Source organism: Arachis ipaensis, chromosome B08, assembly GCF_000816755.2.
Source record: "Arachis ipaensis cultivar K30076 chromosome B08, Araip1.1, whole genome shotgun sequence".
NCBI classification, from domain to species: Eukaryota; Viridiplantae; Streptophyta; class Magnoliopsida; order Fabales; family Fabaceae; genus Arachis; species Arachis ipaensis.
In genome coordinates, this window is record NC_029792.2 from 49,257,415 (window position 1) to 49,277,901 (window position 20,487).

The following is a 20,487-nucleotide window of genomic DNA, read 5'->3' on the forward strand; positions in this document are numbered from 1 at the left end:
TTCTGAATGAATGCTTGAACAGTGCATATGTCTTCTGAAGTTGATGTTTAAGACTGTTAAATATGTTGGCTCTTGAAAGAATGATGAACATGAGACATGTTATTGATAATCTGAAAAATAAAAAAAAATGATTCTTGAAGCAAGAAAAAGCAGCAAAGAACAAAGCTTGCAGAAAAAAAAAAAGAGAGAAAAAGCAAGCAGAAAAAGCCAATAACCCTTAAAACCAAAAGGCAAGGACAAATGAAAAGGATCCCAAGGCTTTGAGCATCAGTGGATAGGAGGGCCTAAAGGACCAAAATCCTGATCTAAGCGGCTAAACCAAGCTGTCCCTAACCATGTGCTTGTGGCATGAAGGTGTCAAGTGAAAACTTGAGACTGAGCGGTTAAAGTCAAGGTCCAAAGCAAAAAGAAGAGTGTGCTTAAGAACTCTGGACACCTCTAATTGGGGACTTTAGCAAAGCTGAGGACAAGCAACAGCTTAAGTTTGGTGTTGTGATGAGCGGATATTTTATACGCTTTTTGGGGTTAATTTCATATAGTTTTGAGTATGTTTTAGTTAATTTTTAGTCTATTTTCATTAGTTTTTAGGAAAAATTAATATTTCTGGACTTTACTATGAGTTGTGTGTTTTTCTGTAATTTCAGGTATTTTTCTGGCTGAAATTGAAGGAGCTGAGCAAAAATCTGATTCAGGCTGAAAAAGGACTGCTAATGCTGTTGGATTCTGACCTCCCTGCACTCAAAGTGGATTTTCTGGAGCTACAGAACTCAAAATGGCATGCTTCTAATTGCGTTGGAAAGTAGACATCCAGGGCTTTCCAGAAATATATAATAGTCCATACTTTGCATAAGGATAGACAACGTAAACGGGCATTCAGCGCCAGTTCTCTGCCCAATTCTGGCGTCCAGCGCCAGAAAAGGATCAAAAGCTGGAGTTGAACGCCCAAACTGGCATAAAAACTGGCGTTCAACTCCACAAATGGCCTCTGCACGTGAATTACTTAAGTCTCAGCCCAGCACACACCAAGTGGGCCCCAGAAGTGGATCTCTGCATCATCCATCATAGTTTACTCATTTTTTGTAAACCTAGGCTACTAGTTTAGTATTTAAACAACTTTTAGAGACTCATTTTGTATCTCATGACATTTTAGATCTAAACTTTGTATTCTCTAATGGCATGAGTCTCTAAACCCCATCGTTGGGGGTGAGGAGCTCTGCTGTGTCTCGATGAATTAATGCAAGTATTCCTGTTTTCCATTCAAACACGCTTGTTCCTATCTAAGATGTTCACTCGCGCTTAACTGTGATGGAGGTGATGATCTGTGACACTCATCACCTTCTCAAATCATGAACGTGTGCCTGACAACCACCTCCGTTCTATATACAATTGAATGAGTATCTCTTAGATTCCTTAATCAGAATCTCCGTGGTATAAGCTAGAACTGATGGCGGCATTCATTCAACTGATAAACATAATTGACTTCCTGACTAAGATTTACAAGATAACCATAGATTGCTTCAAACCAACAATCTCCGTGGGATTCGACCCTTACTCACGTGAGGTATTACTTGGACGACCCAGTGCACTTGCTGGTCAGTGGTACGAGTTGTGAAAAGTGTGATTCACAATTCGTGCACCACTAGTGTTACAACGAGTTTATGTAAATCGAATTCACTTGATTCGATTTACTAAGGAGGAATGTTCGTGACAATTCGAAATAAGTTATTTCAATTTACTTCCTTTGATGCACCCAAAGTAAATCGAATCTAATTAATTTGATTTACTAATACACAGCTACAACTATATAAATCGAATTAAATTAATTCAATTTACTAAGGAATATATTCTATATAAATACGATCAGAACATTAGGTGTTCAATAGCCTGAAATTCACAATTTCTAGTGAAGAGAGTGTTTTAGTTCTTGTGCACTATAGAGGGACAATTAAGAAAAAAATGCGAGATGGAATAAAATTTGCTGATAAAGATCCGTTAGTATCTTTATCAAACATTCTACGAATTTTGTTGAGTTTCATAATACTAGAATCCAGAAAATGGGACTGCATGGCATGAAACGGGTGGAGAAGTTATTTTATAGAATTTTGATTTTTGTTTTTCGACATGGGATATGATGCATGAACATCTTTAATTGTTTTCTTTGGTATTTCTTTCAATGAAGTTAGAGATTTCCTTATTCTTAATTAAGATTTTAGTGTTTTTTTTAATCAATATTTTTTGAAGTTGCTTTGATCTTTAGTACGTGTAGGAAAGTTTTGAAAATAGCAAGAACAAAGAAAAAAAGAAGGACAAGAAAGCCAAGGTTGAAGGGAGCAACCTCCCAGAGAACCAAGAATTGAAAACAAGCCAAGGAAAGTTCAAAAAGAATTTACAACCCTGACCTCTTCCTACTCCAGCAAGCATAACTTGAACTAGAGAAGTTCAAATGAAGCTGTTCCAGTAGCATTAGAAAGCTAACTTCCAGATATTTTCAATGAGATATAATAGTTTATAGTGGATAAGCTTCTAACACAGCCAAATCCTGCATTGAATGCAGCTCCATCTCAAGCTCGAAATTCCCTGCGTCTCACGCATAGACCTATGCGCCTCGTACAGCCAACCTGGACCTTTTCACACTAAAATGAGCATAACTTGAGCAACAGAGGTCCAAATGAGGCGATTTTAGAGACATTAAAAATCTAACTTTCATATCTTTTCAACGTTATATAATAGTCTTTAATGGACATACGGCTACGGTAGCCTCCTCCTGGGTTGAATGCAGCCCCATCTCAAGTGCTTCATACCATGCGCCTCACGTATGAATCCATGTGCCTCACACCTAGACCCATGCGCCTCACACCCAGCCATGCACATGATGCATGCACTCCAGAGACCTCCCAGCCCTGCCCACCTTGCTTGTGCCTCACGCATGAGTCCAATTCCTTCTCTATTGGGTTATGCTCCGAGCAAGGCTTCATGCGCCTTACGCATCAACATTGGGCCACTCCCAGGGCTTTAATTCCTTGCCAAATCTCTCTTAATCTCTAATTCTTTGAAGTACTTAAGTGATGATTAAAGTTTGAGCACAAGGCCCGTTATTTGAAGCATTGAGTGACAATTATCTACAACTTGATTTTGAATGAAAACTATTGAAGGATCATTACTTAGTTTAGATTTGATTTGATTTTAATTTGATTTGGTTTGAATTCTAAAATAATTAGGTTTAAAGTTAGTATTTAAAGGGAGAGAGACACTCTGTGGCTCCTCTTTCTTCTCCCAGCCATTTTAAATCATGATTTTTGGTTTTCTTTTGCATCATGAGCAACTAATCGCCTCTGTTAAGGTTAGGAGTGTATCACCCTTACGAGCAGAGCGTTACACTTCCGGCTGTGCTACTCTGATAGGTTGGATATTACGACTACAACAAAAATTTTTAATATTAATATAGGAGCCTGTTTAAACTTAAAACCACATAACCTTTCAAAAACACTTTTTTGTTGAAAACATATACATATATATACGTACAGACTAGATACAATACTTTAATATATATATATACACATATAATAATAACATACAAACATACATATATATCACAAATTCCTATCCCTCTTACAAAATTGATAAAGATAAAGGCGAGGGAAAAATAATAACTAAGATAATTCAAAAACCTGTAAGGGAATGAGAACATCGTCCTCACTGGTTCACACTATAGGGTTACAGAATTGCTATAATAACATACGTAAAATCAAACTATTTTTAAAGTATAATGATCACTGCTCGTCTTATGTATCTTCTCAAATACCATGGTTCACATTCAAAAATCCAAAAATCCTTTTTAAAGAGAACTTGATTAATTCCTCAAAATCAAAATACGTTTTCCATTCCTGTAAAATCTTAAATTTTTTCCTGGATGGTATGAATGACCAACATGTCTCAAGCATAGTTCAGTTAAGTCTATGCTGTAAGAGTTTTATTTTTCATACTTTACTAGGCCACAAATATGAAAGCAATTGCCTACGCGGTATAAATGATCCTCCTGTTCTAAGCATAGGTTCATTAAGTCTATGCTGAACCAGTCAGATACTTTATACAGAACTAGACCTCAAACATACCAAGAATGGCCTCAGGCCCATCTAAATCCAACATGGCCCCTGGCCCAAAAAACTCAATCAACATCCAATCACCTCAATCCAACCAATTTTAGTCACAAAAACAAGTAAGGAGGTTCAAACGCAATCAAAGCAGTTACATCAAGTATAGCAATTAGTAGTTAAACATGATTATTCACATAGACAAACCACATATACAATAATCACACCCAATCAATGTCACATTGATTCAAATGATGCATGCCTGTCCTACTGGCCATGAGCTCGCGCGTCAGTTATGTTGCCAGACCCGACTCGGATAAACGTGATTAAACCACCATCCTTATCCGTAGGTTCCATAAACAAGCATGATTAAACCACCATCCTTGCTCGGAATACGCAAGCAGGATTAAACCACCGTCCTTGCCTACACAGTAAGTGGGATTAAACCACCATCCTTACTGGGCACACAAAACAATATGCATGTGGAATTACACCACCGTCCTTGCTAAACACTTTATCAATACGTGAGCGGGATACTCTGTCTTCGACCTCACATCTCTCAGCATAAGTGGGACGAACCCGGCCTTTATACCTACAACATAGCGCAAGCAGGATGAACCCGGCCCTTACGCCTACCAAATAATAACTAATCAATCTCAATAATATCCACAATCAACCAGGCTCAAAGTCTTATTTCAAAAAAATCATTCATTCTAGATCAGAATTTGGCCGTAAAATTTCTCAGCAGAGTCTCAAGACTTTAGGGGAGAATAACCTAACTCATTTCTTAAATTCATTGAAATCCTCTAAAACCTTAACTTCTTGATTTGAATAAATAAAATAGAATTTGAACCAAAACCAAGTCATGTATCCACATATTCCGAACCAATTTCAAAACCAACTTACTTAAACCAAAACCAATTATTTAAACCAAAAATCAATTTCAAGTTCATTCTTAAATCTATTTCCAAAGGCTCAGAAATTATTCCATTTTGCTAAATTAAAGTTTTAGAGAATACTTCAAACTTTTCCTAAAACGTCGTCAAGTAAAATTATTTAATCAAAATTCAAGTTTCTTTTAAATCCACTAAAATTTCTCCAATTCTGTTTACGTAAATCAAATTTCGAAACATAAGAATTTTCATCTTTAAATCAACTTTAAAACATAATTCTTTTCTTAAATAAATTACATTCAAAATATAATAATTTTCTTAATAAAATAAGTTCAAACGTAATTTATTTGTCAATAATTTAATCCAAAGCATAATTCATTGTTTTTAAAATAATGTTTCAATCAAAGTCTTGGATTTTATAGAAATTTCGGCAGCATCTCCCCTAAAACTTGGACTTTGCCACCTTTTTCAGGTCCCAACCAATCCAGTCCTCAACTCTTTCCAACAGGTTAAAGACCAAATCATTTTTCAATAAAACCAAATATAGACTTTTAAATATTAAAATTATTTCAAATCAAACCAATTAGAAATCTCCATTTTAACAAAATAAAACCTTATTTCAATCAAGCAGACAACCATATTCATCTAAGACAAATTTGACAATTCATAAGACTTACATAATCACCAGAAATATATTTCGCACATCATATCTATTTATAACAATTCCAATTTATATAAATTAATTTTTGATGAAAAGCCCCTACCTCGACAAGTCGAAATCATAAACCAAACGCGTCAATGGAATTCTTTTCTCTTAGCCCAAAGCTAACAGCAACCGAAACCTCAGCCCCTGATCATTTTCGCGGTAGTCATAGTGATGATCGGATTATTGATGGTATAAAATTTCACTAATGAAATCTCGTTGCAAGTATAGTTTCTAAACCAGCAATAATCCTTTCATACAAATATTTGTTTGTCACAAGTACAAACCCCTAATAAATATAATAACTGAAGTATTTAAACCTCGGGTCATCTCTCAAAGGAATTGCAGGATAGTGTTCTTGTTATTGGTTATGGACATGTATATTTTGGGGTTTTGAATGAGGAACAAGAAAAGTAAATGGCAATGGAAATCAAATGACAAAACGGTCTTGGTAAGGTTTGGTGGTCAAGGATCTCTATCCTTATCACTAACCATAATATGATAATTGCAAGGATCAATCCCATTAAATCATCCTCTAACGAGTAAAGGAAAGTCAAACGAGCTATATCAATCCAAGTCCATAAGTCCTAGCTATTCACTAATTGAATTAATGAGAACAAGAGTCAATGGCTACCAATTATCAATCACTTGGACATTAGTAACTCGAGAATTCCTAAGTTACCTTCCCAAGCCAAGAAAATAAAATCTACTCTAACATCCCTCCAAGCATTTTGTCAAACACTTGGAAGGCATAAAAGGAAAGTATAGTAAAATCATAACAAGAATAAAATCTAACAATTACTAATTTCAAGAAATCAACAACAACAATCAAAGAAATCATAATTAACATGAATTACCTCAAATTGCATTAAAAGAAAATAAAAGGAACAAGAGTATATCAACAACAAAGTATAGAAACCAAAATAGAGGAAATTACAACAAGAGAATAGAAGACAAGATGTAACAACAAGGAATTGGAAGGTAGAGGTAGATGAAAGCAAGAATTAAAACCTAGATCTAAACTTATTAACCTAAACCTAATCCTAATCCTAGAGAGAAGAGAGAGCTTCTCTCTCTAGAAAACTAACACTAAGAACTAGATCTAAAGTGTGTCTCATGATCTATGATGTACAATGATGTAAAGTGATGCCTTCCCCTTCAATCCTTGGTCCTTTTAGACTTTTCCCGGCAAAGTTAAGCTCCAAAATTGAGCCAAAAGCTCTCCAGAATTCGCCAGGCACGATTTCACTAAAGAGGTCACGTGCGGGCATCGACGCGTACGCGTCATGTACGCGTATGGTGAACGGATTTTTGCTAGTAAAGAAATCACAGTAAATTCTCGTCGCTAGTATAGTTTCTAAACCAACAAAGAAACCTTTCATACAAAAAATTGGTTGTCACTTAAACAAACCCAATAAAAATATACCGATGTATTCAAATCTCGAGTCGTCTCTCAAGGAATTGCAGGGAGGTGTATTTATTATTGATTATGAGATAGTATGTTTTTGAGTTTTGGAAATAAGGAACAAGGAAATAAAATGACGAGAAATTAAATTAATAACTAGAAAAGCTCTTGGCAAGGTATAAGAACTAGACGTCATATCCTAATTAACCTTATCAGTTGTGATGAGAATTGTTCTTTGCTCCCACTTAGTTAACCTCTAACTATGAAGGAAAGTCAAGTGGACAAATCAATTTGATTCATCAAGTCCTAGTCAACTCCTAAAGAAAGAATAGCTTTAGAGGGATCCAAATCAACTAGCAACTTTCAATTATCAATCAACAAAAGAGTTTAATAACTCAAGAATCTCCAATTACTCAACCAAAGACAAGAATATAAAAATCTAACTTAAAACCCTCCCAAACATTGTGTCAAACACTTGGAAGGCATAACATGAAAACATAGAAAAGTAAGAGATAATAAAATCCAAACAACCAATTGAAAGCATCAATAACATAAATTGAAGAAAGCAATCATAAATATGAAATACCTCAACTTGCATTAAATAGAAAAACAAATCTAACATGAGAATTTATAAACTAAAGTAGCAACAAAAAGTAATCAATAAGGTAAATACATAAACTAGAATGCTAGAACATTTAAAAGTAGAAGAGAAACTAAATTGAAATAGAGTAGAAATCTAAAATCAAGCAAAGCTAATCCTAAAATCCTAAAAGTTAGAGAGAGGAGAGAGCCTCTCTCTCTAGAAAACTACATCTAAACCTAAAATTATGTGAATGAATTCATAAATGAATGATTCTCCCAATCTATAGCCTCTAAACTGTGTTTTTTGGGCTTGGAATTAGGCCAAAAGGAACCCAAAAATTGTCCCCAGTGATTTCTGATATGTCTAGCATGTGGCTCTATCACGCGTACGCGTCATCTATGCGTATGCGTGGATTGAACTTTCGCCAGGTCATGCGTACGCGTGATCCACGCATTCGCATCGCCTAACAGCGTGACAACTATGGTAAATTATATATTATTTCGAAGCCCCGGATGTTAGCTTTCCAACGAAACTAAAACCGCCTCATTTGGACCTCTATAGCTCAAGTTATGTCTGATATAGTACGAAGAGGTCAGGCTTGACAGCTTTGCAATTCCTTCAATTTCTTGTATTCCTTCCACTTTTGCATGCTTCCTTTCCATCCTCTAAGTCATTCATGCCCTATAAACCCTAAAATCACTTAACACATATATCAAGGCATTGAATGGTAATAAGAGAGAATTAAAATTAGTAATTTAAGGTCGAAGAAGCATGTTTTCTATCATAGCACAAAATTAGGAAGGAAATTGTAAAACATGCAAATTATATGAATAAGTGTGAGTTTAGTGGATAAAATCCACTCAATTAAGCATAAAATGTACCACGAAATAGTGGTGCATCAAATCTCCCCACACTTAAACATTAGCATGTCCTCATGCTAAGCCCAGGAGAAGCTATAAAGGACTGAAGAGGAATGGTAGAAATTATGAAATGCAACCTATCTATATAAATGCAACTACATGCAAAAATGCTTTTAACTACTTGGTTAAAAGTAAACAAATTCTCCAAGACAAATATAAACTGGATTCCACTAATTCAAATCACAAAATAAAGTACAAGTAAACTTGTAGAAGAAAATAGCTCATGAAAGCCGGGAACAAAGAATCTAGCATCAAACCCTCACCGGGAGTGTATACACTTTAATTACTCAAGTGTTTAAGGTTCGATTCTCTCAATTCTCTACTAACCTTACTTTCTAAGACTTGATCTTCTTCTACCAATCAACAAAAATTTAATACACAAATACACATATCAAGAGGTCTTTTAAGGGTTGTAATGGGGTTAGGGTCAAGGTAGGAATGTATTTGGTTAAGTGGACTAAAATTCAAATCCTTGATTAACCTAAACTGCTCACCTAACCTAAGACATTCTATGTAATCACAGTACACAAATCTAATTGCCCATTAACTATGTTTATCACATATTCATGCATCCCAATTTGAGTACAACTCATATACATTGCTACCACCATTTACTTTAGGGCATTTTATCCCCTTTTATTATTTTTTTTTCTTTTCTTCTTTTTTTTATATGTTTTTTCTTTTTCTATTTTTATTTTTTTATTATTGTTTTTCTTTTGCTTTTCTCAATGCATATGATTAAGCCAAATGTTTACGAACCCAATTTTTTTTCTCAACTATTTTTTTTTCTTTCAAATTTTACACAACACCCAATTCTCAAGCCAAATGTTTACGAACCCAATTTTTCCATACTTAAATCATGAACACTCTCACTAGTCTAAGCTAATCAAGGATTCAAATTAAGGACATTATTGTTTTTTGCTTAGAGTTAGTGATGAGCTAAAGTAAAGAACAAAGGGGTAAAATAGGCTCAACATTGGTTTGCAAAGGATAATGAAAGGGTAAGGCCATATGGGTATGTAAGCTCAGTAAAATAAGGCCTCAATCATATAAGTGCATGCATACATCAAATAATGGAAATAAAGAATTAAGCAAGACAAAGATCACAATTGTAGAGAAAAAAACACACACCAAAAAATAAAATATTAGTTGATAAGATGCAACCAATCAATAGGCTCAAAATCTCACTGGTTTTGTGTGTTCAAGCTCTAAACCATGTTCCAAAATAAATTTCTTCAAGAAAGTTCAATAAAAATTTTAATTCAAATTAGTGAAATGTGATAAAAAGTTTCTTGAAAAAGGATTAGTCACTTTAACCAGGTAGTGGTAAAATATGCACAAAATCAAGCAAACATGCAATCAAACATGCAAAAGCAACAAGTAACAAGGAAAATAAAACATTGGTGTTGAGAAGAAATTAACTAACCCACGGAAGTTGGTATCGACCTCCCCACACTTAAGGATTGCACCGTCCTCGGTGCATGCTAAGATGTGCAAGGGGACGAGCTGCTCCAACTGACGTTTTTCTCCAAAAATTGTGCAGATTGACTCGTTGGTTGCCCCATTGAGAAGCTTTCCCTTTCCCTTCTTCGGTGGCCATCCTAAAAGAAGAGGAAAAAGAAAAAAAGTAACCCAAAAACAAAGATAGAAAACAAATAAAATATGGTTGGGTTAATGCCAAATAACGAGAGTCTCAATTACATGGTAGCTACAACATGCAAGTGAGAAAACAGTAGAAGTAAATGGCATATCAATAGTGCAAAAATTGCAACAATGGGGGAGAGTGTGGGTAACGCAAGATAGTATAAGTGCATACCAATACAAATGGAATACATGTGTCATAAAAATTTAGCATTGATCTATGAATAATAATACCCAACAATTTAAAATAAGTTACGAGCACCAAAATAATGCATGAGTTATGCGACAGTTGAGTAAGATAATTGAACACCAAAGAAAAAAATAGTAAATTTAGAAAAGAACATAAAAAGATGCACAAATTTAAAATGTAATGAATGAAAGTATGCAAATGCAATAAGGAAAATGGGATGAAAGAGAATAAGGGTGAGAAGTTAAAGGAATGAGGAAGAAAGAAGAAGAAAGGAGAAGGGAATGAAAAACAGACGCGATGCGCGCGCATGCCTCACGCGGACGCGTGAAAACTGAATCAGCCATTCGACGCGTAAGCGTCGTCCACGCGTACGCGTGGATGGCAAAGAATGCATACTGACGCATGAGCGTCGGTCATGCGTACGCGTGACCACTCACGCGATTCCAGCACCAAGGCAGCCCAACTCTTTGCTCAATTTCACCAGTTACGCCAATTTGGATGTCCACGCGTACGCGTGGGTTGAAAAAGTTTTAGGGGACGCGTTCGCGTACAGTACGCGCATGCGTGGGGTTGCTTGTGTGAAAGGCACCCCTCCGGCATAGCTCCCGCATAACTCTCTGTTCATTTTAATTGAGGGCGAACCTGCATACGACGCGTGCGCGTCATCGACACTTACGTGTCGTGTGATTTTTTTTATCTATGCAGAATGCAGAATGCAGATGATTATGTAGAAATTATGAATGAACACTAATAAAAATAAAATAAAATAAAACTAAGAATAAAAATGAAAGATCATACCATGGTGGGTTGTCTCCCACCTAGCACTTTTAGTTAAAGTCCTTAAGTTGGACATTTGGTGAGCCCCTTGTCATTGTGGCTTGTGCTTGAACTCATCCAGGAATCTCCACCAATGTTTGTAATTCCAATAGCCTCCGGGGTCCCAAACCTTGCTTTTGCACCCGTCTTCGCATTGATCATCATTGTTCCAACTGGGTGGCAAACAATCTGAATTCTCGCTGAGATACCCAAACAACTTCTGAGACCCATTCAATCGAGCTCTACACCAATCCTTGTACTTCAATTTGGAGCATGCAACCATATTGAACCTTGCCTGATAACTCCAACTACTACCCACCTCCCTCTTACTCTTAAAGCCACAAAGAGCTCTAAGTTGACCATCCGTCTCAAGTAAATCATATTCAAGTGGGAAAGTAAAGGTTAAGGATAAGGATTTTACCCACTTGAATGTTGTGTTGGATGGTAATGGCTTGGGGGGGAGTATCTCCAGTGGCGGCCTTGCCAATGTATGCTTCACTCTCTTGGGCTCCTCTTTGATGATCGCCACCTCTTGATAAGCTTCTGCCACATTAACCTCTTTCTCAAGTTCCTTGGGAGAGGGTTCAATTATAGGTAGAAACTCATTAATTATTGAACCCATCTCATGATCAACAGCTTCCAAGTCTTTAACCATGATATGCTTTGGAGGATGTACACCCTCCTCAACATCAAATTCAAATGTCTTGGAAGGAGGCTCTATGATTTGAGTTTCCCAAGGAGGTTCTGCATCTCCTAAGTCCTCAACCACTTCCTCTTCTTCAATAATTTCGGCTTTCTCCGCTTGCTCTAATATAAAATTCAGCTCCTCCTTGATGACTTCCACCTCTTGATAATTTTCTTCAAGGGTCTCTCCTACCTCCACCTTTTGGGCCCCCTCTTGCTTCTCTTGAAGTATGTATGCATGAACCCGATCCATTACGTCCCTAAGACGATCCCTTCTTTTTTGTTCCATGTCAATAGCGTAATTGGGATCATGTTGCTCTTAGATTGATGGATATGGGTGAAAGGTAAGTGCACCAGAGCTTGAGGGTTGAGTATTGGGGGTAAAGGATGGATCCACACGGGATATAAGAGCTTGGAGAGTAGAGGTGAGACCGGTGAGAGTAGAGGTAAGTGTGGATTGAAGATCTCTTTGCCCTTGGCAAATAGTACTAAAGGTATCATCTATGGGAGCTTGGGGTGGATAGGAGGGTTCATCATTTCAGAGAAAGGGTTCATAGTAGGAAGGTGGTTCTTCTTGGTAAGGGCATGGAGATGGTGAATATGGAGGTAGTGGTTCATGAGAGTAATTATTTTGGAGTTGGGGTGGTTCTATGTATGGTTCGTATGGTGGTTGGTATGATGGATAAGGGTTAGGGTCATATGGGGGTGAATGGTGGAAAGGGGCTTGTGAGTATGGTGGTTCAAAGCTATGTTGATGAGGGGGTCCATAGGTATATTGTGGTGGGTGTTGATTGTCACGAAGAGGTTTACCATAACCATTGTCTTGGTAGGCATCATAGAATGGTTGTTGATAATACCTTGGAGGTGGTTGTTGCCAAGAGGGTCGATCAAATCCTTGTGGCTCCTCCCATCTTCCATTGTCCCATCCTTGATCCAAGCTCTCATTGTAATCTCCTCTTCCTACAACATGATTGTAACCAAACTCATAGCCAAAGGGGTGCGAATTCATAGTAGCAGGAGAAATAAAAACTAATAAAAATTAATGAAAATAAACTCCTAAAACTAGAAACACTAACAAAGAAACGAAAAAGAAAAATTATTCACAATATTCACAATAACTAATAATTAGGCACACGTTTGCAATTCCCCGGCAATGGCACCATTTTGATGAACGGATTTTTGCTAGTAAAGAATTCACAATAAATTCTCGTTTCTAGTATAGTTTCTAAACCAACAAAGAATCCTTTCATGCAAAAATTTGGTTGTCACTTAAACAAACCCAATAAAAATAAACCGAAGTATTCAAACCTCGGGTCGTCTGTCAACAAATTGCAGGGAGGTGTATTTATTATTGGTTATGAGATAGTATCTTTTTGGGTTTTTGAAATAAGGAACAAGGAAATAAAATGACGAAAAATTAAATTAATAACTAGAAAAGCTCTTGGCAAGGTATGAGAACTAGACGTCCTATCCTAGTTATCCTTATCAGTTGTGATGAGAATTGTTCATTGCTCCCACTTAGTTAACCTCTAACTATGAAGGAAAGTCAAGTGGACAAATCAATTTGATTCCTCAAGTCCTAGTTAACTCATAAGGAAAGACTAGCTTTAGAGGGATCTAAATCAACCAGCAACTTTCAATTATCAATCAGCAAAGGAGTTTAATAACTCAAGAGTCTCCAATTACTCAACCAAAGACAAGAATATAAAAATCTAACTTAAAATCCTCCCAAGCATTGTATCAAACACTTGGAAGGTATAACATAAAAACATAGAAAAGTAAGAGATAATAAAATCCAAACAACCAATTGAAAGCATCAATAACATAAATTGAAGAAAGCAATCATAAATATGAAATACCTCAACTTGCATTAAATAGAAAAACAAATCTAACATGAGAATTCATAAAGTAAAGTAGAAACACAAAGTAATCAATAAGGTAAATAGATAAACTAGAATGCTAGAACATTTAAAAGTAGAAGAGAAACTAAATTGAAATAGAGTAGAAATCTAAAATCAAGCAAAGCTAATCCTAAAACTTAGAGAGAGGAGAGAGCCTCTCTCTTTAGAAAACTACATCTAAACCTAAAATGATGTGAATGAATTCATGAATGAATGATTCCCCCACTATGTAGCCTCTAATCTGTGTTTTTTGGGCTTGGAACTTGGCCAAAAGGAGCCCAGAAATCACCCCCAGCGATTTCTGATACGTCCAGCACGTGGCTCTGTCACGCGTACGTGTGATCCACGTGTACGCGTCGCCTAACAGCATGGCAACTATGGAAAATTATATATCATTTCAAAGCCCTGGATGTTAGCTTTTCAAAGCAATTGTAACCGTCTCATTTGAACCTCTGTAGCTCTAAGTCATTCCTGCCCTATAAACCCTGAAATCACTTAACACACATATCAAGGCATCGAATGGTAATAAAAAAGAATTAAAATTAGTAATTTAAGGCCAAAGAAGCATGTTTTCAATCATAGCACAGAGTTAGGAAGGAAAATGTAAAACATGCAAATTATATGAATAATTGTGAGTTTAGTGTATAAAATCCACTCAATTAAGCATAAAATGTACCACGAAATAGTGGTGCATCAGCGTACGCATCCCTGGAATTTCGCGATCCACGCGTATGCGTCTATTGCACGTGCGCGTCCATGAGTGCATCCCAAATCTTTGGCTATCCTTGATTTCTCCACTTTGCATGCTTTCTCTTAACTCCTTTGATCTATTCTTAGCCTTTTCAAGCTGAAATCACTGACAAACACATCAAGGCATCTAGTGGAATCAAAGAAAGATTAAAATTATCAAATTATAGATCTAAAAAGCATGTTTTCACACTTAAGCACAAATTAAGGAAGAATTACAAAATCATGCTATTTCATTGAATAAATGTGAGGAAAGGTTGACAAAATACTCTAAATTCAACACAAGATAAACCCTAAAAATGGAATTTATCAACCTCCCCACACTTAAATCTTAACATGTCCTCATGCTAAATCAAGAAGGAAACAAGGGGTATGACATTTATTCAATGAAACTAAACTATATGCAAACTATCTGAATGCAACTACCTATTATGAATGCAAATACTTGGTCAAAACAAATCAACTTCTAAGAAAACATATGTAAGCATAAGGGCTAAAGCAATAGGAATCAAATCCAACCCACAACTGTATTGAATTACTAAAAAGAATTACAAACTTGCAAGAATAAGAATGATCATGGTGAAAACATGTCATTGAGCAATCGAACCCTCACCGGATGTGTATCCGCTCTAGTCCCTCAAGTGTTTAGGGGTTGATACACTCAATTCTCCCCTAATCATGCTTTCCAAAATTTGTTCTTCATCTAACAATCAACAATTACTCAATGCATGCATACAAATATCATGAGGACTTTTCCAAAGGTTGTAATGGGGCTAGGGTCAAGGTAGGGTCATATATGGTCAAGTGAGCTTGAAATTTGAACCTTTGATTGACTTAAGCTTTCCCACCTAACCTATATAACAACCTATACAATTAAGTGCTAACCTAACTACCCATTCTCCACTTTTTACATACTCATGCATTTTCTTTTTCATTTTCCAACACTTATGTATTGATTCTTTTATTGGGCTGTACTATGGGGCATTTTGTCCCCTTTTTATTGTTTTTTTTTCTTTCTTTTTTTCTATTTTTTTCTTTTCTTTTTTTTTTCACATTCATATATTTTTTCTTTTTTTTCTTTTTTTTTTCTTTTGTTTTCCTCATTTTTCTATCTTTCACTATACACAAGAACATCAATGCATAAGGTCTATATATTTGCTCAATACATGAGTATGCACCCAATTCCCAAATATAGAAATACAAAACACCCTTTTATCCCAACCAATGTCCCCAAATCTCCCCAAACTTGAATAATAAACACTCTCAATAGTCTGAGCTAATCAAAGATCCAAACAAGGGACTTTTATTGTTTTTCACTTTAGGCTTGTAATGTGCTAAAATAAAGAACAATTGGGTGAAGCATAGGCTCAAAATTGGCTAACAATAGAAGGTAAAAGATAAGGCTATTTGGGTAAGTGAGCTCAATAAAATGATGGCCTAAATCATATAAGTGCATGAATACAAGGAATAATGGACATACAGAATTAAACAAATCAAGGATAACAATCATAGAAAGAGAACAACTACACACAAGAAGGAAAATAAGTGGTTATAAGATGTAACCACGCCATTAGGATCAAATCTCACATGCTTGTGTTCTTAGCTCAAAACATGCTCACGAAATATATATGATTCAAGCAAGTTCAACAAAAATTTTCAATCAATTGGGGTGGTGCCCAATAGATAAATTCATTGAAAAATCTCATTGTTTTGACTAAGCTTATTAATGCAATGTTGTGATTGAGAAAGCTAAAAATTCCTTAGTTCACCCCTTCTTTTTCAATCAAATCAAATTTCTTATGCAAAAAAGGTCAACTTATGTTTTAACAATCCAAAATATTTTTCTAATCACAACCAAAAAGCTAAGACAACTGTATAAAAAAAATCCAACTAAAAATATGAAATATCTACCAACCAAGGTGCAAAATGCAATAAACTAAAACAAAAGTATCTCAAAACAACAAATCTATACAATAATCCCAAAAGTGCGGAATAAAACAAAGTGCAAATGCTAAAAGTATATAAAAGATAAATGTCTGAAATTGTTCACCCAAAATAGCAATCCACCGACGGTGACGACGGTGACCTCCCCACACTTAGAATGAAGTATCATCCTTGATGCTACTGCTCGGGCTCGGGGTGAGGGTCAACAGTCGCATTTGGCAGGGGCTGAGGTTGTGGCTCCATGGAGGTCTGCTGCGCCTCTGGGGTAGCCCGTGTCGGTATAGGTGCCTCTAGCTGAGTTTGCTCCTCCTCATGCTCCTCCTCCTCTACTGAAGAAGGGTCGGCATCAGAGGCATCTCGGCGTCCAATCCTACAAGAATCTGAGCTACTCGATCAAGGCGTCGCATGATGCGGCGCTCACTACGCTCCATAAATCGGAAAAGATGTTGTACTAGTAGATATATCGGCTGAGGCGCTGGTGGTGGTGCTATAGGTGCTGCCAGTGCTGTAGAGGGTCCTGCTGCAACTGTAGAAGAAGAAGCGCCAGGTGTCGCTGCTGCTCTGGCTCTCGCTCTAGAACGATGCTGGGATAGAGGCTTCTCATTCACCCATGTCCCCCACGGAATCAAGTTCTCCTTTCCATGGACAGGGGGTGGTGACTCATCATCCGCTCTCCATGGGACTCCGGCTCATTGAACCTTCTCAGTGACCAACATCAGAAATGGGAATGTGCCACGGATGTGTGCTCACCACATAAACCTCCTGATCAACCGGAGGAAGTACACCTCTTTCGCCTCCACAATACAGCTAATCAGGACGAGCATGTCCACCGGAATCTCAGTAAAATGAGTCATCGGCATGATATAGTGGGCAAAGATCTGCTGCCATGTCCTAGCCTCCCTCGTCAGATGAGCAAATAGCATCCCCTTGGGTCTCTTGTTATCAGAATCCATCTCCCAAGGGGCATCCGGGGTGGCAACTATACTCCGCAAAGCATCATAATCATATGTCATACAGTGCAACTCCACCTCAGCCTGCATATAGGCATCTGTATCACTGGTTTTGAGTAGACAACGGAGTGCATCCTCAATAGCAGCCTCTGTAATTAGTATATGTTCACCTCGCAGGTAAACTGAATCAAGGACCGGTCTAAAGAAATTACAATAAAACTCCTGGACCCATGATGTGTTCACCCTACCCAGCTCCCTATCAACAAAAGCTAGACCCATCCCCTTAATACGGGTCTCAATGGATTGCCTCAGGTCGGCGGGAATGGCCAGTTTCTTTTCTATGTTGAGATTCTTCCCCCGGTAGGTAGGGAAGCAGAGCTCATGGTACAGGTTAGGAAACCTGTGTCCATCGGTAGGCGGCAGTTGCTGATCTGCCTTCTCCTTCTCAGAAAGAGGGTTCTTAGCAAAATTGGAGAATGGAGAGGCAGTGGGAGTCTGAGATTGCTTTCTCTTTCTAGAGGTAACCTTTGCTTTCTCTCTATCAGACATCTTGAAAAATAGATATGAGAGGATATAAACAATTAAGCCAAGTAGAGGAATAGAAAACAAGGAATGACATATGCATGAAATGAGTTAAAAGAAGAGAACTTGGAATGCAAGCAAACAAAGGGCAGAATTTAATCCAAAATGCAATACTTGCACAATGCTTGTTTATTAAGCACCATAATTGTCATACCCAAAAGAATGTGAAAGGGTTAATGTGAAACTAAAAGGAAAAGTTAGCCAGTTAAACAAGTTAGAAGTTTGAAAACTAGTTCAAAGATTAGTGGTATGACGGTTATTGGCTCAATCAAGAGAAATAAAAAAGTATAGAAAACAAGAACACTCACATTCATGAGGAAGATACAAGTCATTGATGATAAAATATGAATTTGCATAAAAGCATACAATGGAAAGCAAATCATCAATAATGCACAAGGTCACTAAAGTTGTAACAATTGGTGTTGAAGGAAGTGAAATCTGCACTGGCGTAATCATAAGAGTTTAAAACAATTTCAAGTTGAGAGGGTTACACTAGTGGAAGGTACCAATAATCACAAATGAATGAACCTTTATTCAAGAAAAATACAAGTCAAGATCAAATGGTGAACTTAGCATAGGCTTCATTAGTCAAGTGAGTTGAAAGTTGAACCTTGACCAAGAAGTCATAAGGTATTTGACTTAACTTGAAATGTGAAAACACAAGAAGGTTCAAATTGATGAGTTAGGCAAGGTATTATTTGACCCAGAAATCAGACAAATAATTCCTTGACTAACTCTCTCTTTTTTTTTTCAATGCGCATCAACGAGAATCAAAATAAAAATGGAAATACCAATCAAATTAACCTATGAATTGAACTTGGTGTAAGTCAAGTAAATCTCAAATTTGAAAGTGTCAAGTTCAATTCCTAGGTTGCAAGTTTAAGAAGAATACAAGTTCCAGAAATTTTGGCAGCATTCCGGCAGTAAATCGGATGTTTCCGGATAGCAAACAGCAACAAAATAGTGCAGCAAACACTATTGAAAGTAGCAGGGCAGCAGTAAAGCAATTCACATGAAACAGAAATCAACATAGCAGTGATATGATTCATACAGGACATCAACTTCATCACCAATCAGCTAACAAATAACATTCAGCCATATTAAGCCATTCAGGTAATAAGAATGGAGCACTTATCAGGCCTAGAATCCTCTAACCACAACCTAGCTACCTAACCGCATGCATCTCTATCTAACCTAACAAGCAGAATTAATCAACAAATCTAACTAAAATTAACAAACAAAATTAATTGAGAAGAAAGTAAAACAGAGAAGTAGTGATGAGGCAGGGGAACCTGAGGGGAGCAAAAGTAGAACTAAAAATAGAAAAAACAAGGTGAGAAGCAGTGCAGTGCCGCCCAGAGATGGTGGCGGCTTGATTGAGCTCGCGGCGGCACAGAGAACAACACGCGGCAGAGAACAGGGCAGAGTCCAGCAAGGAGCGGCGTAGGGTGTAGGGCTGGTGGTGGTTAGGGAGGGTCCGCCGGCGGCAATGAGTGGCCACGGTGGAGTTGCTGAGAAAAAAAATGGTGAAAGAGGGAGAGAAGGAAGAGAGGGGGAAGAAAAGCGGAAGGAAGAGGATGGCAGTGAGGTCACCGGAGCGGTGGCTGGCGTGGCGGAGCTTGGAAGGGGGAGGTGTAGTGGTTCTGAGCGTTGAGGGATGGTGCACAAAATTGTGATATCTAAAACAGCGCCAACAACTTGGTACGCACGAATGTAATCTCAACTTCTTGTCACAACTCCGCACAACTAACCAGCAAGTGCACTGGGTCGTCCAAGTAATAAACCTTACGTGAGTAAGGGTCGATCCCACGGAGATTGTCGGCTTGAAGCAAGCTATGGTTATCTTGTAAATCTCAGTCAGGCAGATTCAATTGGTTATGAAGTTTTGATAATTAAAATATAATTAGAACATAAAATAAGATAGAGATACTTATGTAATTCTTTGGTGAGAATTTCAGATAAGCATATAGAGATGCTTGTTGCTTCTGAATCTCTGCTTTCCTACTGTCTTCATTCATTCATTCATACTCCTTTCCATGGCAAGCTGTATGTTGGGGGATCACCGTTGTCAATGGCTACCGTCCGTCCTCTCAGTGAAAATGGTCCAAATACGTTGTCACCGCACGGCTAATCATCTGTCGGTTCTCGATCATGTTGGAATAGGATCCATTGATCCTTTTGCGTCTGTCACTCCTTAATCTATGGGGTGTAGAAACTCCACCGTTGAAAATACATAAGTGATGAAGGTCCAGGCATGGCCGAATGGCCAACCTCCAAACGTGTGCAATATGATCTATGATAGCATAAAACTGATCAAGGATGTAAAATAAATCACTAAAAGTAGTTTTTATACTAAATTAGTAGCTAGGGTTACAGAAAATAAGTAACTAAGTGCAGATATCCACTTTCGGGGCCCACTTGGTGTGTGCTTGGGCTG